This window comes from Lissotriton helveticus, chromosome 1_1 (genome assembly GCF_964261635.1).
Source record: "Lissotriton helveticus chromosome 1_1, aLisHel1.1, whole genome shotgun sequence".
NCBI lineage: Eukaryota > Metazoa > Chordata > Amphibia > Caudata > Salamandridae > Lissotriton > Lissotriton helveticus.
Window position 1 is genome coordinate 780,478,657 of NC_136057.1, and position 17,156 is coordinate 780,495,812.

The window sequence follows — 17,156 nt, forward strand, 5'->3', positions numbered from 1 at the left end:
TGTGTTACCATACAGTGTGTGTCCACCACAGAGATGGTGTAACTGCTGAAATCTTGTATTTCCGGAAACTCTTCTAAAAGCCAACATATGTGTGTATTTAGATTTGGTTTTTAAAAGCATGCTGGAACCCAACATACTCTGTAATGCAGTTCAGAGAAGTCTAGCTGAAGCTCCATTGAGTGCAAAACCATCCATTCTGACTTCTTCTAGACTTGACATTGACATACCACATAGTCTCAGATTAATGTTACTCCACTGGCATCTGACCGATCCAAGCAACCTATTCAAAAGCTAATGAATTGTAAATAAGATGTGTTAGACCTGGCATCCTTGGGGTGTGTTTCCCCTGTATTTCTGCCTTTGTCTCAAGTGTTTTACTGTGTGTTGGGCTTCGTTTTTGCTGGTCTAGATGCATTGGTCTCTTTGCCACTGCTGTTCAGTGCCAAAGTTCAAGTGCTCCCTCTTTAAATTGTGTTTATGAATTGGTGATTCCATGACTGGCATATGTGATTTACTGGTAAGTCCGTACTACGGTGCACTGTGTGTGCCAGGGCATGTAAATCAAATGCTACTAGTGGGCCTGGTCTTCCACCTTTCTTCCTCCAACAGCAACCCACGATTGGTCACTACATTGGCAGCAATAATACGAAGCACAAGACTCTTCCTTTGCTCCTTTCAATCTCCAAGTGCAACGTAAGTGCACCTGGACCATTATTTCCTGCACTGCTCAAACCAACCAAGAATCAGTTTAGGTCATAACCCTCCCTTCCCCTCCAACAGATACACCTGCCCGACGCATATCAACCAACACACGAAGAACAAGACCCATCCATTCTTCTTCTTATTGGCCTTACCCATAAGTGCTAAGTAAGTGCCATAATCCCGCGCTGTGCTACGTAACTTAAGCCCCTCCAGCCCCCAGGTTCCAACCAGCCCGCGCGCCACCCTTCAAGCACTGGCTGACCTAACCCCAAATTACAGGAGTATTCCCTATTGTAAACTAATTGTACCTGAATAAATGGCTTGGTGTAATCACTGGGAGCAGGCAGTCACTTAATACTGTACTTGGAAAACCTAATAAGCCCTTAGGCAGTGGCGGTTCGTCCATTGGGGGCGTTCGGGAGCTGCCCCACCAATGCCACAGGCCCACGGCCCCTTTTAGAATTAGAAATCGTTGTACTTAAGTTTTTACGCTAATTCCAGCAATCAGGACTCCTGATTGTATGGAAATAGCGTCAGACAGAAGTAGAAGGGACGCTGAAGGGGGTGGGGCTTCGGCAGCCCTCAGGATGAGTGACAGCGCAATAGTGCGCATGTTCGTTTTTGGGGCAGGTCTTTTTTAATACCAGCCCGAACATGCGCACTAAGCCTTCCCCTTAGGAGAGTGAGGGTTGCTTCATTCGCAGCCCCCGGTCTCCTAATGGGCAGGAAGTGACCCTGCTCCAGGCCAATCGTGGCGCTGCTGGACTCTGGAGCAGCGTCTGCATTGGCTAAGAGCCTGAGAGGGCTTGCCAGCTAGTAACCACTCACGCAGGAGACGTCGACGACCGTGAAGGCGCCAAAGGCGGACCCCAGCCCAGAACTGAAGCAGACAGCAGAGGCAGCGGACGGACCGTCAGGTAAGTTTAAGCGCAGCTATCTACAGAACCACAATACTTAAAATAACGTAAATCTGTGTGATAGTTATTATCAGCACCCAACCAGATCTCAGTGACAATTTATTTGCATATCGTTCAGGAAATGCCGCGGCTCACAATTTCCCACTCATTGTTTCTCGACGGTTCCCTTTGTTGCTGATGTAAGATATTAGTGGTAGCACGGTTTCCTTTATGTTCAAGACACATGTTGTTGTGACTGTTAACCCAAGTGGATGTGTCATTGTTCCGCTGAGAAACGGATGTGTGACCGGCAGTGGGCCTGCGTAAGAGACACATAAGGGCTGTAAATGACACCGACTGCACAGGTTTCAAATAGGCGCGTGGCACTCGCGTTAATGTTCTTGAGTGACAGATGCATTGTTGCAAACTGTGTTATCTCTATTATTTCTCTTCACCAAAAGACACTAGTATTCAGATCACATGCGCGGTCATGCATATTCCCATTATGAAGCCTTGTCTTTGGGATGGCAAATCCTTAATCTCTTTCTAATGTTATGTTCTTAGCACAGTACACGTTCAGCTCTAGTTTGAAACAAAATTTAGTTTATAGCTGTCCAGCGGTGGCGTCTTCTTCAGCCTCAGAGAGCACAGCCAAGAGGGTCGGACATTTGCCAGTAGTGAGAAAACCCCATTTAAGCGCGCTTTAATGCTGTGTCTAACTCTTGAATATTTAATTTTAATCAGGCGACTTGAGTAATCACCAGGCAACATGTGCGGGGGACGGGTAACATTAGCAGTCCTTTCAGTCTTGCTTGTCCCACACTCGCAAGTCATCATTTGTAGGAAATTAAATGAAACCCAATAATACATGTAAAAATGTAAATGAAAAGAGCGCGCAGACTCACAAGTGGGATTTGTAACCTGAATGACTCTATAAATGGAATCATTAAGATATCATCTCCGATATAAGAGGTTAAGCTTTATGTAGCAAACACATCACAGTGAGCTTGTGTAAAATGAACTGCATCACTATGTAACCATGATAAAATCTTAATTTGTTAGCTAAGCTGCTTAAAACCAAGATTTGACCCCTATTGTTTTTGTTAAGGTTGTTCAGTGGGTTTCTGTTCCTGTTGCTATGGTCTTTGTTTGGCCGCCAGAACTGTAAGAATTAGGCTCACTCACCTCATGACATCTAAGACAGGTATTTACGCCACACCACTTTAAAATGTCACCAGTCTTAGGTGACGTTTTCTGCTCTACTTCAGTTTCAGATTGCTCACACTCTGTCCTGAAGAAGATCTTAACTAAAGATCAAAATGTCTTCGACCCCTACAACTGGGGCCCCATCCTTTGTATATAGTTGAATTGGAGTCCCTCCATGTTGTCAATGTGATGTTATGCTTTTATGTCACTCTTCACTTAGTCACAATACGCACCTATCCACTTATGTGAGCACCTGAACGTATATATTACCTTGTTGAGCCCCCTTTTTTATGTTTAAATGAAAATAAACCCGAACTGTTTTCCTAGAATCCTGCTCCCGCGTTTGTTCAATTACCACACTTACATTAAATGTATTAATTTCTATAAAGGCAAAAATATACAGACACACTGTGTCGCTACCTTTCTGGACCTAGTAAGGCCAACCCTGAACCATTGTACACCTTAAACACGCTAGTGGGCCTGAAGCACTGATTGTGCCACCCACATGAGCAGCGTGTAAATCTAATTCAGAACTGCCATTGCAGTGTCTGTGTGCAGTCTGGTACTGCCATGTCGACCTGGCAAGTGAACCAACTTGCCAGGCCCTAACCTTCCCTTTTCATACAAGTGAATCACCCCTCAGGTAAGCCAAAGGTACCCCTGTGGGCAGGATGCAGTGTATGTGAAAGGTAGGACATGCCCTGCTGTGTGTGGCATGTTCTGATAGTGAAATACTGCCTATATCGTTTTTCAATATTGAAAGGCTATCTGTCTCATAGGGTAGAATGGAAGTTCATTTATAACATCTTATAAATATAACTTCCCATTGGGACAAGATGGGAAGGTAAAGTTTAGTATGCCTGAGCTCAGAATATAAAGATGCATCTTCTAGTGAGGATGATTTTTACATTCTATGTTTGAAAATACCACTTTTAGAAAGTAGGTATTTTCTTGCTTAGACATCCTGTGAGCCTCTGCTAGATTTGTGTATTGTCTGTCTGGCTTTGGAGTGACAGGGGCTGTGGCTGTGCATTCTGTTCAGATAAACACATGGGGGGTGAGGTGTGTCTAAGCATGGGCGTAAAATCCGCTCCGATCGCGGATTTTTCGGATTTTCGGCAAATTCGCAATCCGCGAACTCTCGCGAATTTGTCGAAAATCCGTGAATCCGCTCGTGGCGGATTTTTTGCTTGGTTGCGGCGCGCGGCGTGGTGCACGGCGTTCACTTTCCGTCATTAAGCGTTTGCCGAGTTGTTTTTCTCGATCATATTTTGCGAGTGCCGCGCCATTTTGGATCTTGCTGCGTGATCCCGCAGGCGTTTGGCGCCCGCGAATACGTAATCGCGGCTTGCCACCTTGCACAGCACACCTCGCGAGAGTTCGCAATTGCGAACACGTAGTTGCGGCGGAAAGGAACAATCTCGCACTTGCGAAATAGAGATTTTGCAATTCTGCACAAGAAAATCACCAGCAAACAGGATAAACCTTCAGAAAATTATGATTTTTATCAGAATCACTCCTCAGGTTGACATTTGCATGGCCTTTTTTTTTGCAAGGAGTCCATTTTTTTGGGGGGGGAGGAAGGAAGTGCCCCACAGTCTCCAACTTCCTGTTCCTGTCCAGCAGGCTCCTCCCAGTGCTTTGTCCATCTCCTGGTCACTTTCATTTGGATCTGGAGCTGGAAGGATTACTTTTTGTGGGTGCTGCTGGATATTTGGATTTGAGGCCTTTTTGACTGTCTTTGGATCACTTTTGGATTAGAAATCAACTTTCACAAGTAAGTTTGTTTGGGGCATTACAGTTGCTGCAACTACAATTTTGGAACTTTTTCAGAACATTAAATAAATTATATTGTGGGTAGCCACAGTATCCAGTAGGACCCAGGGTTGGTTATGGGTGCATGATACAACAGTTTTGTTGAATTTAAACACCATTGAGGCCATGGATGGGCTGGGATTGTGCTGATTTTTGTCGTTTTTTTGGGCATGCTGGTGGGGCCCTTTGCCCAGGGGTGGTGAGTGTTGCATGGGCCTAGTCTTTCTGTGGGGTGTCTTCTTGAATTTAAACATCATTGAGGCCATGGATGGGCTGGGATTGTGCTTATTTTATTGTCGTTTTTTGGGGGCTGCTGGTGTGGCCTTTTGCCCAGGGGTGGTGGTGCATGGACTGAGTGTGCCTGTGGTGTGGTCTCACTCTCTTTAATGTAAACATCATGGATGGCATTGGATTGTGGTGATTTCTGGCTGGTTTTCTGTTTTTTGGGGGTGTACTGTTGATGTGGACTGGCCATGTGGGTGGTGGTGGTGGCCATCTTGAGTGCTGGCTGGTACAGGCAACATGTGCTTGCGGTGTAAGGGGCCATTTTGAAGAGAGGCAGTGTCCGAGGCCTGTACTTATTTTGCCTACTTTTCATCCATTATGCCCAGGGGTAGTGAGTGTTGCATGGTGTTAGAAACGGGACCTCTGGCTGGCCAAGGCTTGCGCCAAGGTCAGTCAGAGACCACCATTTCCAAGGTCAGGGCAAGGGAGTCACACACCAAGATAACCCCCGCTCACCCTCTAGGTAACGTGGCGCGAGCAGCAAGGCTAATCTCAGAGGCGATGTGTAAAGCGTTTGCGCGCGCACCCCAGCGACAACAACCAAAGGCCCACCACAAAGGAAACTCCACACAAGGTTATATAAAAATAGCCTTTGTATTATAGTAAAAACACATTAGATAACACACACACTTTACAATGTGCCAACAGGCACGGGCAAGATTTACAAGGGATTATGTACAAGACAGGGCCACCTGGACCACTGTCAGGGGAATGCACTTTTAAAAATAGCACTTGTAGGTATAACACTTTAGCACATAAACATACAATGACTGTAACACAGAAATAGTGAATGTAGCATACAACCAGTAACTACTGGTAAAGGGAAAATACCTCCTACGCCACCCTAAACACTGTAGGGAAATCACGCAGGGAACTAGGACCTTATCATCAGGACCTATGGAAGGGAAACCTATCACCTAAGCAAGTCACATTTAGCAAAGGGAAGGAAACCTAAAATAATCACCTAGGCAAGTAACATTTAGCAAAGGCAATAAAACATCAACATTCCTCTAAGCAGGTCACTTTTAGCAAAGGGAAATAAAAGCACAAGGCATTACCTAAGCAGGTCACTTTTAGCAAAGGTAATGACACAAACAATCCTCTAAGCAGGTCACTTTTAGCAAAGGGGATAAACACATAAAGAATTACCTAAGCAGGTCACTTTTAGCAGAGGTAATAACAAACAATTGCACATGAAACATTAAAACATATTCAGGGGTGCAGGTAGAACATTTGCGCAGAAATTACATCAGCAAGTAAATCACAAATTGCGCAGGGTGCACGTAGCACCACACTAGAACTGTCCCTCAGGCCAACTGGCCTCGAAAGGGGCTGGAATGCCCTGAGTCTCAATGTCAGGGAAGCTGCGCAGGCAGCACAGCACACAAAGCCTAAACGTAGCAACTGTCCACTAAGTGCTGGAGAGTTGTAAATAATAGATGAGCAACGTTGGAGCCTCGTGGGCTCAAGAACACTGGTGGGGAGGAACAGCGTGGGAGCCTCGGGGCTCTGACCACCTGACTGTGTCCCCAAGAGCCTCGCTGGGCTCTACATAAATATGGCACTCAGGATCCTCTCTGGCCCGAAATACAAGGAGATGCCCCCAGAGCCTCCTGGGGCTCGTAGAACAGATGGGGCGTCGTGGGAGTCCCTCCTGGACTCAAGGGAACAAAACAATGCCCCTCGGAGCTTCGCAGGCTTGTAAATACCAAGGGCCGGTGAGCCTATCTGGGCTCTAGAAACAAGAACTGCCTCGAGCCTCTCAGGGCTCGCGAAACAAGGGTGCCGGCACTCGAGCCTCACAAGGCTCGCAAATAGGAAATGCCCCCAAGAGCCTCTAGGGTTCACGAGCAAAGAACTGGCCCCTCTCGTTGGAGCGGCCCTCTCCCAACGGGGCCGCTTGCAGAACAACAAAGAACCCGCCCCCCGCACTCACCGGGTCCTCGCTGGTGCTGCGGGGGCAGGAACCCTTCTGGCTCACCTCTTCGGGCAGCGCGGGGCTCTCCCTGCACTCGGGGAGCCTCGCCGGGGACTACGCCTCGGCTTCCCGGCTCCTCTCCTCGCTGCTCGGCTGCGGGGCGGGACTTCCGGTCCTCCTCTCCCGGGCCGCGCTGTGATTGGCCGGGCTCACGAACACTTCCGGGTCGCCGCGGGCAGCGCGGCGGCTCCCCTTAGATAGGCAGGCGGGGTCCCATTATCCGAGGAGTGGGCTCCCTCGTGATAAATTAAATATCCAAGGACGGGGCAATGCCGGGTGGGCACCGGCTTCCAATTTAAATATAAAGCGAGGTGGGCACTCGCTCGCCAAAAATCGGCGAAATAAAACGGGCAGATGCCGGGGGGCACCGGCTGCACACAAAGCGCTCCCAAGCGCCGGGGACCACAGGAAAAGCGCTCCTAGCGCTTGAAATACAAATAAAGCGCTCCCAGCGCTTAGGGGAGAAATAAAGCGTTTTTAGCGCTATAAGTCAAATGAAAGCGCTTCCAGGCGCTCTGGCAAAAAGCAAAGCTCCAGCAGGGTCTGGAGGCAGGCAGGGGGGCAAGGCAGGGCCAGAGCCAGCACACTGGGTCTCCAGGCAGGGAGACAAGCCAAGTGGCGGTCCTCCTGGCCCCAGCAGCAGCAACAGCCCCCTCTGGCAAGGATCCAAAAGTAGAACAGAGAACAGTTTCTGTGGGGACACAGCCCCATTTTTATACCATAAATTCCTTTGTCCTCAGGGTGCAGGGTGGGGGGAAACCAGTTGCAGCTGGCTTGGGAGTACCCTTGATGGCCCAACCACCCCTTTCATTCACTGGGGAGGCTTGGGTCATTAGACAAACCACAGGGGGGCGGAGCCAGCATTGTGTGGGGAAAACCCCAGCCCATCCAGGACCCAGGTGCACTCCTCCCACACATTACTCATGCTGATCTCACACTCACCACCGGGCAGACCCATCCAGACTTCCTGGAGCCTGGCATGCCAGCCAGCTCCAGCCAATCACCCTCCAGCACCCTCGCTGCACACATACATCAATGTCCAGAAGTAGCACTTCCCTTCTAGACACATACATGCCACAGACACCATCTTGCAGCATTCGCTCTCACGAGTTCATACATACTAAACTCGAGCCTGCACTCCCCACACATCAGGAACTACCAGGGACACACACATTCCCCATGCATTCCTAAGGGAGGGCAGGCCAGCCATACTACACGCACGCACTTTCACTCTGGGACACAGGGAAAAAGTGCGCCAAGACCCAAAAATCACTACACAGGGTCACAAATAAAGGCAAAAAGATTAGGGGTGAACCTGCCCTAAGGCCCAAGTCTAACACGACCCCCTTCCAGCCAAAACGCAGGGCAGACCGATCACCACCGTGATGGACTTCCCTGCTTGGGGCGATAAAACAAGGACGCGGGCCCACAACTGCAGGGACACCCTCCTGTTTTACGCCACGGTGAACCCCTGGGGTTCTTTCTAAAACTACTGTAGGGACTAACTGGGCTACCCTACTGGTACTCTCCAGCTGCCCTCGGCGAGGACCAGGCCCTAGGCCATCCAGGTACCACTAGATCCTGCCTACTCACAAAGTGGGGGTAGTAACCCCTGGCACATAACAGCCATTTTCCACTCTTCCTGTCTGCAAGACAGGGCTAGACTGCCACTGGTTCTCCAACCTAGGGTCTACAACCGTAGGTGGACCAGGAGTCTCAGGGAAGGCTCTCCTCCCCTTACCTCTTCTCCTAGGGTTCCTCCTCCTCCTGCGAGGGGTACCCTCTAAACACCACTCTCCCAACCTAGGGTTTAACCCCTCAGGTGGTACCGGGGTCAGAGGTGGGCTTTCCCACCCTCTGCACCCCCTTCCAGAGTCCTGCTCCCTCCCAACCGGGGCGGTACCTCTGGAGAAAGAACTGGTTAGGACACTGTTTACAGTATTCCCACCCTTCAGGTCAGGCGAATCCTGAACCTGGACCTCCAACCTCCGGTCTAGAACCTTTGGTGGAATCACTGCCTGGCACTCCAGGACTTCTGGGGATTCACACACCATCCCCCTGAGGCTAGCAAATGACACATATGTTGTGTGACTGTCTGTCTGGCGCAGATCTCCCGCCTCCTGTCCACCTGACAGTGCGCAAAGATCCCCCAGCACAGAAGTGGTGTCACCATGGTCACTAGACGGGATCCTAGCCCCACTGGGTAGTCCCTGACCCACTGGTTCTTCCACTGGGGAACTCCCCCAATCACTCCTCACGCTGGACTCCTGTACTCTCCCTACTGGAGCAGTACTGCCAGACTCTATAATCATGGAAGCTCCGCTTACAGATGCTCCAGGTTCTCTACCCACTAGGAGATCTCCCTCAAGTGAACTAACAGGCAAGCCTACGTTCCCATCCTGGTGTTCCCTAAAGAAACCATCCAGGCTCTGTGACAGGGCTTCGGGCGTCTGGGGACTCTCGGTCACACACTCACTCCTGCTCCACTGAGACAGGCAGTCAGCCCCTACACCCTCCTCACTAACCTGGGACCTAGCTGGGCTACTCTCACCCTCCTCCACCACACTGGGCTGGAAGACACCTGACCCACTATTGTTGGAATCACTCACTAGTGACTCTAAAGAACCTCTCGCACTGTCCCAGCGCTCTGCTTCTTCTGCAAGGTCCCAAGGACAAAAACACTTCAACTTCAGCAGGTGCTGGCGCAACTCTGGACAAACAACACTGAGCAACTGCTCTTTGAGGAACATATTCACCACACCGTCCACCTCATTGTCCGAGTTAGCCGTCAGCCAACCCCACATTGCATCCGAACAGTCATCCACAAAATACCCCCACTTCTGGTGAGATGGTTTCTTAAGGTTCCTAAACCTCAACCTATTCTCCTCCTCTGGGGAAACAGGAACCATACTCGGGGAACTGGGAGTGGGACTGTCTACACTGACATTTAAAAAGCTGCCACCACTGGACTCCACCCTCTCTGGGGAATCCAGACAATTACAACTGTGGGTAGGGGAGAGTCTATTCTCTAGGGCTGCGCTCTCACGGATGATGGCCCTTCTCTCCACCTCTATCCTCTCCTGCGCTAAGAGTCTTTCGATCTCTAGCTGCGCCATAGCCTGGGCATGCTCTAACATGAGCTGTTCCATTGCTAACTGATGCTCCCTCTCTTCCTTCCTATCTAACCAATCCTCTGGGGACAGGGAAAGGGATGGGGCGCTGGTACTGACACTGGGCCTAGCAAGGGACTCCCTATCTATGGGGTCCTCACTATCTGCTGGGGCCCAACCACTGTCATCATCCAACTCACATTCTTCATCAGAATCTTCAGGGCTCCCCACAGACTCACCACCCTCATGGCGTGTGGCCTGGGCCCTTTCCTCGCTGCGCTCAAGATCCCTTTGATCCTTATACCATTGGACCAGGTGGTTCCTAAGTTGGTTCTCAGTATCTGACTCATCCACCCCTATGTCTCTCTCTCTACAGAACCTTTCCAACTCCTGCATACTGTACCAAACTAGATCACTGAGATCAAAAACAGGCTCCATTTTGGCAGACGTTCTAGAGACGAGATCACACAGGGAACCTGGGGGTCTGAGCTAAACAGGAGTATACAATCAACAAAATTCAGCAAGATTCCTATCTCAGAACTTGCACTCCACTGTCCAGCGTAACACACACTCATTCACACACAACCCTCCCCTCGGACTGGTAAGGCAGTTTCTACCACCCCTGATTATCTCAACCTGACCACTAGCGACACAGGTACCAAACTCTGGGAGCAGGGCGGGGAACAAGGTACTGGACAAAATACAAATGACACCTTTCAGGAGAAGCAAAACTGAACTTCCCTAAAAAACAATAATCCCAAAAATGTGGTTATCTAAAACTGTAGAGCTTTGAAGTGTGGCCTGTCGCCACTGTGGTACAACGCAAACGCAAGTCCAATCCGCACCGCTAGCCACCAATGTTAGAAACGGGACCTCTGGCTGGCCAAGGCTTGCGCCAAGGTCAGTCAGAGACCACCATTTCCAAGGTCAGGGCAAGGGAGTCACACACCAAGATAACCCCCGCTCACCCTCTAGGTAACGTGGCGCGAGCAGCAAGGCTAATCTCAGAGGCGATGTGTAAAGCGTTTGCGCGCGCACCCCAGCGACAACAACCAAAGGCCCACCACAAAGGAAACTCCACACAAGGTTATATAAAAATAGCCTTTGTATTATAGTAAAAACACATTAGATAACACACACACTTTACAATGTGCCAACAGGCACGGGCAAGATTTACAAGGGATTATGTACAAGACAGGGCCACCTGGACCACTGTCAGGGGAATGCACTTTTAAAAATAGCACTTGTAGGTATAACACTTTAGCACATAAACATACAATGACTGTAACACAGAAATAGTGAATGTAGCATACAACCAGTAACTACTGGTAAAGGGAAAATACCTCCTACGCCACCCTAAACACTGTAGGGAAATCACGCAGGGAACTAGGACCTTATCATCAGGACCTATGGAAGGGAAACCTATCACCTAAGCAAGTCACATTTAGCAAAGGGAAGGAAACCTAAAATAATCACCTAGGCAAGTAACATTTAGCAAAGGCAATAAAACATCAACATTCCTCTAAGCAGGTCACTTTTAGCAAAGGGAAATAAAAGCACAAGGCATTACCTAAGCAGGTCACTTTTAGCAAAGGTAATGACACAAACAATCCTCTAAGCAGGTCACTTTTAGCAAAGGGGATAAACACATAAAGAATTACCTAAGCAGGTCACTTTTAGCAGAGGTAATAACAAACAATTGCACATGAAACATTAAAACATATTCAGGGGTGCAGGTAGAACATTTGCGCAGAAATTACATCAGCAAGTAAATCACAAATTGCGCAGGGTGCACGTAGCACCACACTAGAACTGTCCCTCAGGCCAACTGGCCTCGAAAGGGGCTGGAATGCCCTGAGTCTCAATGTCAGGGAAGCTGCGCAGGCAGCACAGCACACAAAGCCTAAACGTAGCAACTGTCCACTAAGTGCTGGACAGTTGTAAATAATAGATGAGCAACGTTGGAGCCTCGTGGGCTCAAGAACACTGGTGGGGAGGAACAGCGTGGGAGCCTCGGGGCTCTGACCACCTGACTGTGTCCCCAAGAGCCTCGCTGGGCTCTACATAAATATGGCACTCAGGATCCTCTCTGGCCCGAAATACAAGGAGATGCCCCCAGAGCCTCCTGGGGCTCGTAGAACAGATGGGGCGTCGTGGGAGTCCCTCCTGGACTCAAGGGAACAAAACAATGCCCCTCGGAGCTTCGCAGGCTTGTAAATACCAAGGGCCGGTGAGCCTATCTGGGCTCTAGAAACAAGAACTGCCTCGAGCCTCTCAGGGCTCGCGAAACAAGGGTGCCGGCACTCGAGCCTCACAAGGCTCGCAAATAGGAAATGCCCCCAAGAGCCTCTAGGGTTCACGAGCAAAGAACTGGCCCCTCTCGTTGGAGCGGCCCTCTCCCAACGGGGCCGCTTGCAGAACAACAAAGAACCCGCCCCCCGCACTCACCGGGTCCTCGCTGGTGCTGCGGGGGCAGGAACCCTTCTGGCTCACCTCTTCGGGCAGCGCGGGGCTCTCCCTGCACTCGGGGAGCCTCGCCGGGGACTACGCCTCGGCTTCCCGGCTCCTCTCCTCGCTGCTCGGCTGCGGGGCGGGACTTCCGGTCCTCCTCTCCCGGGCCGCGCTGTGATTGGCCGGGCTCACGAACACTTCCGGGTCGCCGCGGGCAGCGCGGCGGCTCCCCTTAGATAGGCAGGCGGGGTCCCATTATCCGAGGAGTGGGCTCCCTCGTGATAAATTAAATATCCAAGGACGGGGCAATGCCGGGTGGGCACCGGCTTCCAATTTAAATATAAAGCGAGGTGGGCACTCGCTCGCCAAAAATCGGCAAAATAAAACGGGCAGATGCCGGGGGGCACCGGCTGCACACAAAGCGCTCCCAAGCGCCGGGGACCACAGGAAAAGCGCTCCTAGCGCTTGAAATACAAATAAAGCGCTCCCAGCGCTTAGGGGAGAAATAAAGCGTTTTTAGCGCTATAAGTCAAATGAAAGCGCTTCCAGGCGCTCTGGCAAAAAGCAAAGCTCCAGCAGGGTCTGGAGGCAGGCAGGGGGGCAAGGCAGGGCCAGAGCCAGCACACTGGGTCTCCAGGCAGGGAGACAAGCCAAGTGGCGGTCCTCCTGGCCCCAGCAGCAGCAACAGCCCCCTCTGGCAAGGATCCAAAAGTAGAACAGAGAACAGTTTCTGTGGGGACACAGCCCCATTTTTATACCATAAATTCCTTTGTCCTCAGGGTGCAGGGTGGGGGGAAACCAGTTGCAGCTGGCTTGGGAGTACCCTTGATGGCCCAACCACCCCTTTCATTCACTGGGGAGGCTTGGGTCATTAGACAAACCACAGGGGGGCGGAGCCAGCATTGTGTGGGGAAAACCCCAGCCCATCCAGGACCCAGGTGCACTCCTCCCACACATTACTCATGCTGATCTCACACTCACCACCGGGCAGACCCATCCAGACTTCCTGGAGCCTGGCATGCCAGCCAGCTCCAGCCAATCACCCTCCAGCACCCTCGCTGCACACATACATCAATGTCCAGAAGTAGCACTTCCCTTCTAGACACATACATGCCACAGACACCATCTTGCAGCATTCGCTCTCACGAGTTCATACATACTAAACTCGAGCCTGCACTCCCCACACATCAGGAACTACCAGGGACACACACATTCCCCATGCATTCCTATGGGAGGGCAGGCCAGCCATACTACACGCACGCACTTTCACTCTGGGACACAGGGAAAAAGTGCGCCAAGACCCAAAAATCACTACACAGGGTCACAAATAAAGGCAAAAAGATTAGGGGTGAACCTGCCCTAAGGCCCAAGTCTAACACATGGGCCTAGTGTTTCTGAGGGGTGTCTTCTTGAATTTAAACACCATTGAGGCCATGGATGGGCTGGGATTGTGCTGATTTTATTGTTTTTTGTCATTTTTTTGGGGCTGCTGGTGGGGCCCTTTGCCTAGGGGTGGTGAGTGTTGCATGGGCCTAGTCTTTCTGTGGGGTGTCCTCTTGAATTTAAACACCATTGAGGCCATGGATGGGCTGGGATTGTGCTGTTTTATTGTTTTTTGTCGTTTTTTGGGGGCTGCTGGTGTGGCCTTTTGCCCAGGGGTGGTGGTGCATGGACTGAGTGTGCCTGTGGTGTGGTCTCACTCTCTTTAATGTAAACATCATGGATGGCATTGGATTGTGGTGATTTTTGGCTGTTTTTCTGTTTTTTTGGGGCTGTACTGTTGATGTGGACTGGCCATGTGGGTGGTGGTGGTGGCCATCTTGAGTGCTGGCTGGTACAGGCAACATGTGCTTGGGGTGTAAGGGGCCATTTTGAAGAGAGGCAGTGTCCGAGGCCTGCACTTATTTTGCCTACTTTTCATCCATTATGCCCAGGGGTAGTGAGTGTTGCATGGGCCTAGTGTTTCTGAGGGGTGTCTTCTTGAATTTAAACACCATTGAGGCCATGGATGGGCTGGGATTGTGCTGTTTTTTGTTGTTTTTGTCGTTTTTTTGGGGCTGCTGGTGTGGCCTTTTGCCCAGGGGTAGTGGTGCATGGACTGAATGTGCCTGTAGTGTGGTCTCACTCTCTTTAATGTAAACATCCTGGATGGCATTGGATTGTGGTGATTTTTGGCTGTTTTTCTGTTTTTTTGGGGTGTACTGTTGATGTGGACTGGCTTGGGGTGTATGGGGCTATTTTGAAGAGAGGCAGTGTCTGAGGCCTGCACTTATTTTGCCTACTTTTCATCCATTATGCCCAGGGGTAGTGAGTGTTGCATGGGCCTAGTCTTTCTGTGGGGTGTCTTCTTGAATTTAAACACCATTGAGGCCATGGATGGGCTGGGATTGTGCTGTTTTTTGTGTTTTTTGTCGTTTTTTTGGGGCTGCTGGTGTGGCCTTTTGCCCAGGGGTAGTGGTGCATGGACTGAGTGTGCCTGTAGTGTGGTCTCACTCTCTTTAATGTAAACATCCTGGATGGCATTGGATTGTGGTGATTTTTGGCTGTTTTTCTGTTTTTTTGGGGTGTACTGTTGATGTGGACTGGCTTGGGGTGTAAGAAAGGGGCCATTTTGAAGAGAGGCAGTGTCTGAGGCCTGCACTTATTTTGCCTACTTTTCATCCATTATGCCCAGGGGTAGTGAGTGTTGCATGGGCCTAGTCTTTCTGTGGGGTGTCTTCTTGAATTTAAACACCATTGAGGCCATGGATGGGCTGGGATTGTGCTGTTTTTTGTGTTTTTTGTCGTTTGTTTGGGGCTGCTGGTGTGGCCTTTTGCCAAGGGGTAGTGGTGCATGGACTGAGTGTGCCTGTAGTGTGGTCTCACTCTCTTTAATGTAAACATCCTGGATGGCATTGGTTTGTGGTGATTTTTGGCTGTTTTTCTGTTTTTTTGGGGTGTACTGTTGATGTGGACTGGCCATGTGGGTGGTGGTGGTGGCCATCTTGAGTGCTGGCTGGTACAGGCAACATGTGCTTGGGGTGCAAGGGGCCATTTTGAAGAGAGGCAGTGTCTGAGGCCTGCACTTATTTTGCCTACCTTTCATCCATTATGCCCAGGGGTAGTGAGTGTTGCATGGGCCTAGTGTTTTTGAGGGGTGTCTTCTTGAATTTCAACACCATTGAGGCCATGGATGGGCTGGGATTGTGATTTTATTGTTTTTTGTCGTTTTTTTGGGGCTGCTGGTGGGGCCCTTTGCCTAGGGGTGGTGAGTGTTGCATGGGCCTAGTCTTTCTGTGGGGTGTCCTCTTGAAATTAAACACCATTGAGGCCATGGATGGGCTGGGATTGTGCTGTTTTTTGTTGTTTTTGTCGTTTTTTGGGGGCTGTTGGTGTGGCCTTTTGCCCAGGGGTAGTGGTGCATGGACTGAGTGTGCCTGTAGTGTGGTCTCACTCTCTTTAATGTAAACATCCTGGATGGCATTGGATTGTGGTGATTTTGGGCTGTTTTTCTGTTTTTTTGGGGTGTACTGTTGATGTGGACTGGCTTGGGGTGTAAGGGGCCATTTTGAAGAGAGGCAGTGTCTGAGGCCTGCACTTATTTTGCCTACTTTTCATCCATTATGCCCAGGGGTAGTGAGTGTTGCATACTTGCATGGCCCTAGTCTTTCTGTGGGGTGTCTTCAATGTAAACATCATGGATGGCATGGGATTGTGCTGATTTTTCTGTGTTTTGTCGATTTTTTGGGGTGTATAACTGAACTGATGTTCCTCTGTCTTCCATTGCTTTTAGGTGCACAAGACTCAAGAGAACCACCAGTGCCAGGAAGAAGTCCTGCAGCGGTGTGTGTGTGCAGCATAACGTCACGCGACGTCACGTCTGGACACAGACAACTCTGCAACTCGTGCAACTGCTGCCTGCTGTTCTGACCTGCTCTGAAGAAGATGGCCCCAAAAAAAGTTACCCGTAGCTCCTCTAGCAATAAAGGTGCCAGTAAGGAGCAGAAGAAGCAAGTTACCAAGGAGACTGGTGTGCCGCCCGCCCCTTTTTTTGGGAGTAAAAAAAAAAGTATGCCTGCAGCAGCAGCGGGATCTGCTGGGGACCAAGCTGGCAGCAGCACCCCCGCTCCATTGGGCTCAGTGCCACCACCACCACCACGCCAACTTAAGTCCAAGCCCTTGAGTGCTGCAGAGGCAGCCAGTATAGTTGTTCAATCACCATCGACCAGTGATGTTGGCTCATTGTGGTAAATAAATAATTAATTACCGGTTCTATTTTTCAGGATACTCTATAAACAGATAGCTCAATAAATAAGAGTCAAGATTCGAGGTAGCTGGAGTTTACAGGCTTTTAATCAGACATAAAGGACAGGAACAGGACAGCCTGCATGGGAATAGGATGGCAGCTGCCGGGGGCAGGATCTGGGAATTGGCTAGCAAACTTTAATATCCGTGCACAATATATATAGTTAAACAAAATACATTACATTCAATACAGTGGGCGTAGCAGTAGGCGGAGTTTGTAGCAGTCGCGAAAGATAAGGCATAAAGTGGGTGTAACAAGAGGTGTGTACAGGGCGTATACATGGACATGTGATGCAAACGTAACAGAATATGTCATAAACGGGGCGGAAACATGGAGGGGGCTACCTGAGCAGATGGGACCTCTAACCTAGTGGTGCGCGTAAACTGGCAATGACGTGTTACCAGGGAGAACTGGGGGCTATGACTTCT